At 37.8% G+C, this 13,241-nt stretch overlaps 1 long non-coding RNA gene across 1 annotated transcript in view; it reads left to right on the top strand.

Annotated features, from left to right (window-relative positions):
• The window catches only part of LOC126951484 (uncharacterized), a 65,107-nt gene extending 52,157 nt beyond the window's left edge, over positions 1-12,950 (top strand). Inside the window, exon 3 of the long non-coding RNA XR_007724489.1 lies at positions 12,878-12,950. This is a non-coding gene — a long non-coding RNA (uncharacterized LOC126951484). The remainder of the gene's footprint in view (positions 1-12,877) is intronic.
• Positions 12,951-13,241: the final 291 nt, after the last annotated feature.

Below are 13,241 nucleotides of genomic sequence, written 5' to 3'. Positions count from 1 at the left end.
CCCACGGAGCGCGGTATAATCTCTTCCCAAAATTCTGCTCTCAATCCCTCCCAGGCCAAATTCCTATCTGATGTCTACCAATTCTACAGAACCTTCAGCATTTTGGCTGCTCCCTAAATACTTCTCCTAAGACATCTTCTTATCAAATAATTCCTAAACAAACCTGATGTCATCTTTGTTTCCAACAGCAAGTGTAGCAACTCGTGATCTCTCGGAGACCTGTCCTCACTTTGCTTGTCTTGCAGTTAGCGTGGTAAGATACAGATGCCCTTTAGAGACAGTAGTGACTGCAGCCAAATCCCATACTTTGACATTATTTCAGCCCATTCAATCAAAATATATTCATGGAACCACTATCTGTTATCAGTATTAGAGATGATTAAAGTTAGGAGCTGGGTCTGAATTTCCGCCAGCCCAAGACCTTGGGTTCCCCAAATAAGACAGACCAACTGTGATCAAACTATAAGACACAGGTTGCCAAAATGAGAATAACGTTTATTGGCTTATCATTAGATATGCAGCTGCCAAGTGTCTCAGAGTGTACAAATCCATTACTCAGCATGTGCTTTTTTTCTGCACAGGAACTAACTTATAACCAGCGTGGTTGTTGTTGAGCCAGATATAAATGGAAATGGTAGAAACTCTACAATAATAAAAGTTAATATTACCAAATGGCATCTATTCATATGCTCAAAAGGGTAAACAAATGGAGCTAGATAGACACAGATGGGTAAATAAGGCACCCACATCTCTGAACTTCTGAGTAAGGGTGGCCCAGTCTTCTCCTTAGCATCCTTTCTGCCCAGGCCCCATATGCATCCCTTCTTTTCTGTGAACGTAGCACTTCTTCAAACATAGTCGTTTGATGGACTGGTACAAAAGATTATTCTACCTGCAGATCTTCACTTGATCTTGACTTTGCTTGCTTGCATTTACTTTACAGGCTATCTGCTTTTGTATTATTAATAACATTATAACATTGATAATTGCATGTGGAAAGTGCTGATGGCACTGTGTAAGTCTCCCTTTATTTCTATATTTTTCAAGACACTTTTAAACCACTCCCTACCTTTTTGTAAATGCCCATGTGCCTCTGAGAGAGTTCTCTCTTTGTTCAGCTTGGAATTGGAATTCAAATTTTACGAAACCAAAAATAAAAACAATTGCATATTGCAAGTGTTAAGCAGAGATTTTTTACTTTAACTAAATTAAATTGACTTTAAACACCCCAAATTCTAAAATTATAAATGCTTGCTTGGTTTTTATTTTGTTTTGTTTTAAATAGGATCTCACTCTTACCCAGGGAGGAGTGCAGTGGTAAAATCATAGCTCACTGTTACTTTGAACTTCTGGGTTCAAAAAGTCTTCCTGCCTCAGCTTCCTGAATAGCTAGGACTACAGATGTGTACCATGGTGCCTACATATATATATATATATGTGTGTGTGTGTGTGTGTGCGCGTGTGTGTGTGTGTATATATATATATATTAGAAAGTCAGGGTCTTGCTATGGCTCCCACGTTGGTCTCGAATTCCTGGCCTCAAGTGATCCTTGAGAATCCCAAAACACTTGGCCTCCCAAATCACTGGGATTACAGGTGGGAGCCACCAAGCCTGGCCACTGGATATTCATTGAAATGAAATATCATTGGAAAAATCAAATCAAACATAGAGGTACAAATGGCACCGTACATTTCTGGATTTCAGTAATCAAGTGAATATGTTCTTTGAAATATCTTCTAGGAAAGGAAGCAAAATTAAATGTCATCCTGGTTTTTTATATTTTTGATGTTTTGAGAATGGATTTTCCTGCAGCTTGTAAGTTTGTATTTTAACAAAGTAAATACTCCAACATCTGAATCAATGTGATTTTCTTCTGACTTTTGTTAATTGCATGAATAATATTCTAGCAATATGAAGGAAACAATGTGAAAGAAATGCAGCCACCAGAAATGCAGCTCTTTTGCTTTTTTGCATGTGCACGTGCACTTTGAACAAAATAAAAATTACAACTTATATTTGATTATGCTTTTTAAATTTAATATTCTATCAGAAACATTTTCGTATGTTGTATAGTCATTACATGCTTAATAGTTTCATATCTTAATTTAATTATTTCATAATATTATATCATATTTGTGTACCATAATGCACTTATCCGTTATCCCATCTTCAGACAAGAATTTTACTTCCTCATTTCCACTACATAAATATTATTTTAAAGCATATATTTAACGTGTGTGCGCTATACATTTTCCAATTTTGAATTACATCCTTTGGGTATATTCTTTAAGGAAAACAATTTTTAGATACAAATTGATATGATTTTATATTATGTTTTACTTTACAAGTGTGTCAATGTACACATTCTCACACAGCAATCATGAGTGTATTTTTTCAATACAGTATTTCCAACACGAGTAAATGTGGCTGCACCTCTTGTTCATGCTTGCTTTTGACCTGAACCTCCCAGGCCCTGGGGAATGAACCCCTCAAACAGTGCCCTTAGCACCTGCCTGGGGAGGGAGGAATGATCGCAGCAGCAAGGCGGAAAAAGAAGGCACAGATTCAGGTCTTAGCTCCTACTCCAGAGTGTGTTCCTAAGCTTTCTTTTGCAGGTAGTGATATGAAAAGAAGAAACGTGTTGGTTTAAGTCAGAGCTTCTGAAGGTGGGAGGATCTCTTCTGAAAATACAAACATTCACTCTAGGAGCCTTTCTGGGATGACTTGGCTCTCGTGAAAGGAGATGAAAAGTGAGAAGTATGCAAGAGCCTGAAGATGAGAAGGGGTCCACTGCCCTCCCACTGTGGCGCTCCTGAGCGCTGGGCTCTGACTTTTATTATAATCTTCTTGTGGCTCCCTACTGTGGAAAAGGAGTTAGTCTACTTGATGGGAGGTGGATAGCCCTGTCCCAAGTCAAGGAAATATCCTTTGAAGACCCCAGGGATATGGACCTGAGCGTGGCCTCCAAGAGTTGCTTTAAAAGGTGGGCACAAGCCAGAGATGTGCGGGTGTGGAGGGCAGGAGAGACAGGGAGTCTGGAGGGAACTCTGGCATGAGGGTGGTGGTGCTGCAACTGCACCAGCAGGATTAGAATTAAAAAACCTCCTTTGTACCCACAGTTGATGGGGACTGGTAGCATTCTGGTTGGTTGGAGAAAAAAGAGATGCAGATGTAAAAATTGCTCATTATTTTGACTTTCCTCAATTTGTTACTTGAGGGTTTGAGGCAGTCTTACTTTAGCAAAAGGAGCTTGGGTGTAGAGTCTTGTTTCTTGCTATTTCTTGATGTGTAGTTTCACATTCTTCAGTCTAATTTTTCTGTTCTACAAAATAGGGAGAATGATGCATATCTCATGGAATCATTGTGAGGATTAAACATTGAGATGATGATGATGATGATGATGACACTAATACTAGCTAATATTTATTCTATGCCACTCAGACCTTTCCATATCTTTATATTTCACAGTCTGCTGCTATCATGTTGTCCCACTATTATTTGTTTTGCAGATGAGAAAACCAAAATTCAGAAATGGGAAATGTACTATAGGGATACAGTCAAGCATAAGTAGCCAAGAGCTGTACAAAATGTAGCTGCTGCTGTCTTCTCTGGAGTGGGAATTCTTTTTTCTTCTTTTTTTTTTGAGACAGTCTCACTCTCTAACCCAGGCTGGAGTACAGTGGCATGATCTTACTCACTGCTACTTCTGCCTCCTGGGTCCTGGTTCAAGCAATTCTCCTGCCTCAGTCTCCTGAGTAGCTGGGATTACAGGCACATGCCACCGTGTCTAGCTAATTTTTGTATTTTTAGTAGAGACAGGATTTCACCACATTGGCCAGGCTGGTATTGAACTCCTGACCTCAGGTGATTCACCTGCCTCAGCTTCCCAAAGTGCTTGGGCTACAGGCATGAGTGGGAATTATTTATATTCTTTGTCCCTTGCTGCTTTACTTTGTACACTCTATCTTATTAAGCTGTATTAGTCTTTATAGTAGGATAATTAAATCACTCTAATCTTTTCCTTTGATATAAATGTTTTGATGTTCAGTGATTCATTTTTAATTTTAGTTCTGTTATTTGGAAATGCACAGATGATTTATTTTTGCCTTTGTGGCATGTTTTAATATTTGTTTATATTTTCTATTGCTTTAAAGTATAGGAATGTCCATCCTTTCACACATTAAAGAACTTGTTCTCTTGAACCAAATTGTAACCCATTTTCCCCTAGTAAAATAGAGTAAATATTTTTTCACTTTCCTTTATAATACCTACTTTGTCACATCATAAATCTAGAAAGAGAGGCAAAATAATAATATTTCTGTTATTAGTGTTCTGTTTCATTGATCTATATGCCTCATTATTCTTATCCACCTATGTCACACTGACTAAATTATTATTCATTTACAAAGTGCTTTAAAATTTTGGTGGACCGACAGCGCTTTATAATTTTGTATATGTATACACACATATATACTCATTCTTTTTTTTTGTAATGGATTCATATTTACTCAATTGATTACAAAATAGAGCCTGTTAGGGTTTGTACAAACACATATATATATTTCACATATATATGCATATATGGGTATCTATATACTTGTTTTCATTGTCATTTTTATTTAACACTTTCACTAATGTAGCATGTATCTTTATTGAAATTCTCTTCTAAATAACTAAATGAAACTTGCTTTTTCTTCTACCAGTAGTATACATCTCTCATTATATGTATTTCTAAATAATATTTGTGTGTATTTATTAACATTTCTTTTCCATTATGACTTCTAATTAATTATCACCAGAGGCATTAATGCATTTGTACTTCAGCCATCACATTTTTAATATGCAGGCATTCTTTCCTGAGCTCTGCATGCTTGCTTTCCTTAGTATCTAGTTACTGTTTTACAGAGAAAATACAGCTGAGTCATATCATACTGAAGGCTAGGTTCTAAAATCAGGGAATGAAGCAAAGAGCAGGGAGTCAAAAATTATTCTCCAGTAACCTCTAAATAACAAATTAAGTAGAGTATGCACAGTTTTGTGAACTATTTATCAACTCATCCAAGCAATCGTGAGCTGAGCATTTCTAAGCCAGGTCACCACCACCAGGAGGAAGAAGCATTTACTCTGGGATGCCAATGGCATAGATATTTATCAAGGTTTCCTCGGTCATTTTTGAGATGGCTACTTGATTTTATCCTTCTCTCTCTACTTTTCCTTTTCCCTAGCTGAACAAACAGCTGGTGTTTGATGAGAGGGAGAATAATGGAGAGGGTTGTGGTTGGTGTTTGGTGGGAGAGAGAATGATGGAGGGGGTCATAGTTGGTGTTTGGTGGGAGATAGAATGGTGGAGGGGGTCATAGTTGATGTTTAGTGAGAGAGAGAATGGTGGAGGGGGTCATAGTTGATGTTTAGTGAGAGAGAGAACGGTGGAGGGGGTCATAGTTGGTGTTTGGTGGGAGAGAGAATGGTGGAGGGGGTCATAGTTGGTGTTTGGTGAGAGAGAGAATGGTGGAGGGGGTCATAGTTGATGTTTAGTGAGAGAGAGAATGGTGGAGGGGGTCATAGTTGGTGTTTGGTGAGAGAGAGAATGGTGGAGGGGGTCATAGCTGGTGTTTGGTGGGAGAGAGAATGGTGGAGGGGGTCATAGTTGGTGTTTGGTGGGAGAGAGAATGGTGGAGGGGGTCGTGATTGTGTTAGGGGGGCTTTCTTTTGCAGACTCCTTTCGCCTGCATATTCAGCCCCACCACTTATTTCTAAGCATCAGCAACCTGCTGGGTCTACTTTCTAAGTTTCAAAAATATGTTAAAATCTTTCACCAGGTGATGGTCCCTTTGTCTTCTCTTTGAAGTTGTATGCTTGCCCCTTTTTAATCCCTTTCTGAGATTTTAAAGGATTTTGAGGAGAAGTGGACACAAAAACGTATGTTCCATCTGCCAGATTGAACTAGCAGCTTCTGTCTCCTTCATATCATTCTTTCCTTGATTCTCCAGTAATTGTTTCTCTCATTTGCTTTTCAGTCTCCCATTCTGCCTTTGCAGCTCTCTTATTTGCAACTTGTCTACAATTATTTTCCCAATAATAACCTTCTTAAACTCTCATGGCACCGTATCATAGAAGTAACATTTTACTGCCAAGTTTGGGGAGAAAAATGTGTCATATAAAAATTCATTAACTTTGTATCTGTTATTACATTTTAAATTACTTTATAGTCCAGTGTTTAAAACATTAAGTGACAAATGGAAATGTGGTCGACTTGCCATGAAAAGCAATGGAGAGAAGGCAACACTCAGAAATGAGTTTAAATCTACAAATTATGATGTCAGTGCTGACCAATGAAAGCCACCAGGAATGCATTTGTTTTGAACAAGTTGTGCTTATTACTCTTTGCAGTGAGAAGGGACACACACCATGGAGAACTTTACCACATTTTAATAAGACAGAGCTAGGAAAGCATTATTACAACATTTAGGCTGTTAGGTGATTTACGAGTAAGTTTTCAGAAAGCAGGACTATGCTCTGCATTGGATGCTGTCAAGGAGGAGGGGTTGTCCTATGATTGGGTTTCTGAATACATTTTATCTAGAAGGAAGAAGACTTGGCCAAAGCTAAAGGAATAATTGCTAAAGAAGCCACCTTCACTTATATCAGCTAGCATAGGGGGTATTTGTCATTTTTTGTTTATATGGACAATGTTAATGTTTTATTTATGTTAAACTTGATTACAGACTCATCTTGTTTAGTCGTGATCAATAATGTTCATAAATGGCCTTGTCTCATTTTGATGTTCTGTGAAATTTATATGTGTAATAGGAAAATGCCGTGCCATGCACACCATAATCTACTAATGGTACCAGGCAGCTTTGGGGTATCAAAAGCTGCTATTCTCAACAATTTAAAAACATCAAAAATAAAATTACTTTTAAAGATAACTCCATCAATTCCTATTTTTTCATTCAAGCTCCTTCATTAAAGTGTTTGAAAGTGATGTCAAGAGTGATTTTCATTTTTGTCACATTTTAATGGACAAAAATGATCATGGGGGTCATTTCCTCCATGCTGTTCTCATGATAATGATTGAGTTCTCATGAGATCTGATAGTTTTATAAGGGGCTCTTCCCCCTTCACTCTCTCTCTCCTGCTGCCTTGTGAAGAAGGTCCCTGCTTCTCCTTTGCCTTCCACCATAACTGTAAGTTTCCTGAGGCCTCCCCAGTCATGTGGAACTGTGAGTCAATTAAACATCTTTCCTTTATAAATTACCCAGTCCCAGGCATTTCTTTATAGCAGTGTGAAAAAGAACTCATGCACACGTATAGCTGTGCAAAGAAAGAGACAGATGATAAATTAAAATCTGTATATAACCTTGTGAAATTTTAGTCCCACAGAAAATAATTTTATTTTTTAACTTTATTACCAGCAAAAGACATTATTACCACCTACAACATTTTGTTGTCTTCCAAATAATTAACACACTTGAAACAATGTCATAGTTATTAGTAACTCTGAATTCCCTAAGTAATCTGTCAACTTCTCTAGTGTTTATTACTAATGATACAGTGACATTAGAATTTTAAAATCAGTATTTTTTAACAAAGTTGATGTCAGAAAAGTTAGTATGGAAAGAGAGTTATGCCTTCTTCCCCTCAAGCTACTTTTGTTTTCATTGGAAGAGAAATGTTTTTCACATGCAAGCTACACCAGAAAAATAATTCTGCCAGCATTACATGGTATCATATACAATTACCTAAGTAAAATACAGACTCGAAATTAGGCAGGTGCCACTATGATTTAAGGTCTCTGGGTCCTATAGAGGCAACCTTCTTTATTACTTTGAATAACGTTCCAAATAAAACAGGACTACTATTCTCTTTTGGTTTGGTTTGGTTTGTTTTCAACTTTTAGTTTAAATTCAGATGGTACATGTGCAGGTTTGTGACCTGAGTATATTGCATGATACTGGTGTCTGGGGTGTGAATGAGCCTGTCACCCAGGTACTGAGCATGGTACCCAACAGTTAATTTTTCAACCCTTGCTCCCCTTTCTCCCTCTGCTCTCTAGTAGTCTTCAGTGTCTATTTTTGCCATCTTTATGTCCATGAGTACTCAATGTTTAGCTCCCACTTATGAGTAAGAATATGCACTATTTGGTTTTCTGTTCCTGCATTAATTTGTTTAGGATAGTAGTTTCCAGTTGCATCCATGTTGCTGCAAAGGACATCACTTCATTCTTTTTTATGATGGTGTAGTATTCCATGGTGTATATGTAGCACTTTTTTTTTATCCAATCCACCATTGATGAGCACCTAGGTTCATTCCATGTCTTTGCTATCCTGAATAGTGCTGTGAGGAACATGCAAATGTGTATGCCTTTTTAGTAGAATGATTTGTTTTCTTTTGGATGTACACCTAGTAGTGGAATTGTTGGGTGGAATGGTAGTTCTGTTTTACATTCTTGAGAAAACTTCACCTGCTTTCCACAGGGCTGAACTAATTTACATACTCACCAAATGTGTATAAGCATTCCATTTTCTCTGCAGTCTTAATACCACTTGTCATTTTTTGACCTTTTGATAATAACCATTCTGACTGGTGTGAGATGGTATCTCATTGTGGTTTTGATTGGCATTTCTCTTGTAATTAGTGATGTAGAGCACTTTTTTCATCTATTTGATGGCCACTTGCATGTCTTCTTTTGAGAAGTGTCTGTTCATGTCTTTTGCCCATTTTTAATTGGGTTATTTGTTTTTTGCTTGTTGCGTTGTTTAAGGTAATTCTGCAATTACCTTACACCACAATGCTATGATTTCGATGAGATTACACATGTACTGGAAAGGGCATGGTCTTTAGATCAGAAAGATCTAGATTTGATCATGCAAGTTTTTTTGTTTCTGTTTTTTTGTTTTTCATTCATGGGAAAATTTTAGAGCTACAACATACTTTTTTATAAGCATTAGTTTCTGATTTTGTGAAATAAACTTAAAAGTGTGCATTCTACAAGGTTATTGTAAAATTTAGATGAGGTTGAGTCCACAAAACACCTAGTGAAAGTAACTGGCACTTACAAAAGCCTATTGGACACATAACACCCATTTCTCACTTTTCTTGTTGATTTTATACTTCTTCTTCTTATCACTATTATTATTATTATTATTATTGCTTTATCGATCCTCCTCCTTTATTTCCATCATTGCCATCATCATCACCATATGATCATCACCCTCATTGTCCCTCCATATTTTGTTCTTATTCTGTTTCAGGCCCCATGCTGAACACATTAGAGGCACAATCACATTAATCCTAACTACATGCCAATACTATGAAGCAGACAGACATATCCTATACAAAGTCATCAATATCAGAACAGTTAAGTATTTTACCTAACATTCAATAGCTTGTGGGTTTCTTCCCTTCAACTTCTTAACATTGAACTATCCCAGAACTCTAGTATTGATCCTTCTCTGCTAGATTTCCCTATCAACACTCCTCATATTGTTTATCTTTAGTCTCATGGCTTCATATACCATCTGTATACCAATGACATATATGTGTGGGGATATATTCCAGGCCAAACAATTCCCCTCAACTTCAGATTCATGGTATGCAATACTCCTATGAGATATCTAACATATGCCTCAAATATGATAATGTGCCATTAAACTCTGAAAATCTTCCTCCAAAATCTACTCTACTCCTCAGTTTTTCTTATTTTGGTGAGCAACATTTCCATCCTAAAATCAAGCCAAGAATTTTGGGATTACCTTGACTTCACTCATATCCCATCTAATCCATCAACAAATATTTATTCAAAAGATATACAAGATGTGACTCCATGTCTAGCTACCAAGTGTCTCTTCCAAGCCATCTCACATCACTTCCAGATAATTGCACTGTTTTCCCTTTGCTTTCAATGTTTTCCCTCCCCTTTCACTGTTTTCCCTCAAGGTTGTATAAAATGTCCCAAGAGCCATCCATCTCACTGTCAACCCTCTGTCTTGCCATAACTAGACCTGGTCATTCTCTGCTGGCCTCTTTGGTCTTCCTCCAGTCCTGCAGGTATAGTCCCACCCTTGGCCCTTGGCATGTGCTGTTTTCTCTCCTCCTTTCCCTAGTATCTGCTTTTTACACCTCCTTTTGGCATTTGCTCAAATGTCCTTTCCTTAATGATGAATTTTGTGATTCTTACATTTAAAATCCACAACACATGCTCATGTCAGCATTCCCCATCCTACTTCTTAGCCTTAATTTTGTCATAGCACATATTACCCTTTAATATTTTTTTATAAGTTATTTGTGTATTTGTATTATTTCTCTGTCCTACTTGAGTGTAAGGACCATGGAGGAAGAATTTTCATTCAGTTTTATTCATCAGCAGATCAAAAATATTTAAAACAATGCTCGATGATTACAAAATATATTTTAAATAAATGGATGGATACATACACTGAATACTAGCTGAGGAGTTACTATGGATATTGATACCCCGGAAACCATTGCAGACATATGATGCTGCAGCCAGCTCATCAGATGTGTGCTCTGGAGAGAAAGCTCTGATGGCAATGTGAGAAATAAGTGGACATGGTTAGAAATCACAAGTAGAAAGTCCAGATGAGCATGCAATTGCAATAGTCCAAATGAGGATGGGATCTAAGCTCAAAAGTGCAAAAATAAGTTCAAGAGGAACTATTAGGATATTATTTAAATAATTTGTCAGATGGTTGGAAACAAAATATAGAGAAGCTGGAATTGATAAAATCATGGCATAATTTCAAATCTTACCGGTGCAGAAGTTGATGTTGCCATTAACAATGTTGTAAGCAGCAAATTTACTAATTTATCAAGAAATCGAAGGAAATATTGTGGATATGAAGAGCAAAGATAAATTCAATATTAGATAGTGGTTCTACATGAGAAGTGGTTTTGCCCTTCAGGGAACATAAAGAAATGTCTGGAGATATTTTTGATTTTCACATCTGGGGATGATGAGGGAGTGCCATAGAATTTACTGGCATCTGCTATGAATCTACATTCTACAATAAACAACAAATAATTACATGATCCACAAAGTCAATAGTGCTCAAGTTAAGAAACCGTGGTACCAGTCATGCTGAATTTGAGATACCTGTTCTGTATTCACATAAAACCACTCAAAAGTCAAATCTAGAAATCAGTAGACAGGTTATTTTCAGTAATATAGTTTAATATTCATTAACTATGTGTTTTTGACGGTAGCTGTAAAAATAGTTAAAATCATCAAGAAAATACAGTTTGAATGGGAATCCGAACACACAACTTTATCAAACTTATTTACATGTGTCTGGATAATTAAAGAAAGCAAATTAGGGGAAGGAGAGAGAATTTGGATGAAATGGAAAAAAGAGACAAGATAAGAGTCTGAGAGAAAATAAGTTGAGGAAGACTTTTGAAATGAGAGGAGAAATGATGCCGGTTTCTTTGTTAAGAAACGGGACTTGAACAAGGACGAGGCAGGATGCAAGGCATAGTTCCACCAAGCAGAGCAAGTCTCGGGGGGAGTCTCAGGCACTTTAATAGAAAAAGCAGGGGCAGACATAGCTTCCTGAGGTTGTAAACAGAACAGAGAGACAGTTCGGTGTAGGGGTAAGAGAATCCCACTGATTTGGGTGAGGTCCTCCCTCTTCTGCTTGTTGGCTCTGTATCTCCTTGATCCTCTGTTTCCTCTTCTGTAAAATAGTGGTGACTCACTTAGACTGCAGGTCTGCAGCCAGGGTTAAATGGGATCTTGTGTGTGTAGCACCCATTTCCTTCAAGTCCCTCTCACATCTTCTCCTTCTGGGACTCTGTGTCAGTTTCCTTTCCTTCAGGCTTTCCAGGGAGGTTGGACCAATGACAGCCTCTGGTGGAAGATTAGAAGACAGAAGAAAGAGAGTTGAGAGTGTTTCTCTACCTTCTTCTTTGTGCCTGGAGGAGTCTGCTCCATGACCCCAGCTTCTGCTGTATACTCACCTCTCCCTCTGTGGCCTCAGCTAATGTTGAGTAGCTGTGTCATAGCACTGGGTCCTGCACTTATCTGACACCTGGGCTGCAGAGACACCAGGTCTTCCCATCCTCCTCTATGCCTAGGCACCTCACAAGTTTCCTGGAATGCCTCCTTTTGCACTACTTGGGTTCTACACTTCTCTATCTGTGGTGCAGACAATCAGGTAGATGAAGTCCTCTAACGTTTTTCACTTCTACGGTGTCTACTGACCCTGTGGTTGATTAATAACATAATGCAGAATATGTGCTTTCTGGGTCTATTGAGTTGGAAATATCAACAGTAAGCCCAGGTGGGAAGCTGTAAATTCCCGAGTGCTCAACTCATGCTTGACACCAGCACAGCACTTAATCAGCAGCACATGATGACCTCGTCCGTTACTTTCTCTTGCCTTCTAAGTATTATTATTCTGCTACATGGAAGCCAAAACATTGTTTTCATTAAGAGACCATTTTTCCCCATGAATAGACTCATGAAAATTACATCTCTTGAGCTCTAATATAAAGGATTGGAAACCTACAGACAATATTTTCAGCTACTACAAGTTTCCAATTCCTGAAATGTTTCTTACAAGGGCATTCAATAAAAGCCAAGAGCAGAAGAGGGTTTTGCCAGAAAGTTGTTTCTGTACTTGTGTAAATTAATTTGGGCTAGGAATGTAAGTTTTTGCTGAAACTGAGTACAGTGAGGTCTTCAAAAAACATAAGGAAAGATAAATCTTGAACACTCATGTTATTTTTAAGAATCTTTACTAGGTACCAAAAATCACAATAAAGTTGGTTTGTCAATAAAAAAGCCACATGTAGTCTTAGCCAATTTTTCTTCAATTTTTCTGAATCTTATCTAGACTAATTCTTTCATTGCAGGATTCTTAAAATGAAAATAGCCCCAATCATCTCTTTGAGAACAAGGACGTAGATCTTACACCAAGAACACAAGGTGAGTGAAAAGGATTTCCTCGGGGCTTGCTCCCTGAATGTTGACTTTCTGCAGCCCACTTCTTACGGAAGTGTCCACAAAGGATGGAGCTCCCTGAGTGCACAGAGGAAGCTTGTGCCAGCTACTTCACAGCTTGGACCTACCTGAGACTTTTTTTTATAGTCTTTCCACTTACCAAAACATCGTGAAATTACAGGGAAGGAAGAGGAAAGTAAAAAATTCTCATTGAAAATGAAGAGTGAAGAAAGATTCTTTTTTTTCCCTCCCAATTTGGTGGAAAATTCTATAGAT

This window comes from Macaca thibetana, chromosome 3 (assembly GCF_024542745.1).
Source record: "Macaca thibetana thibetana isolate TM-01 chromosome 3, ASM2454274v1, whole genome shotgun sequence".
In the NCBI taxonomy this organism is placed as follows: domain Eukaryota; kingdom Metazoa; phylum Chordata; class Mammalia; order Primates; family Cercopithecidae; genus Macaca; species Macaca thibetana.
This window is presented reverse-complemented; position numbering and strand designations above follow the sequence as displayed.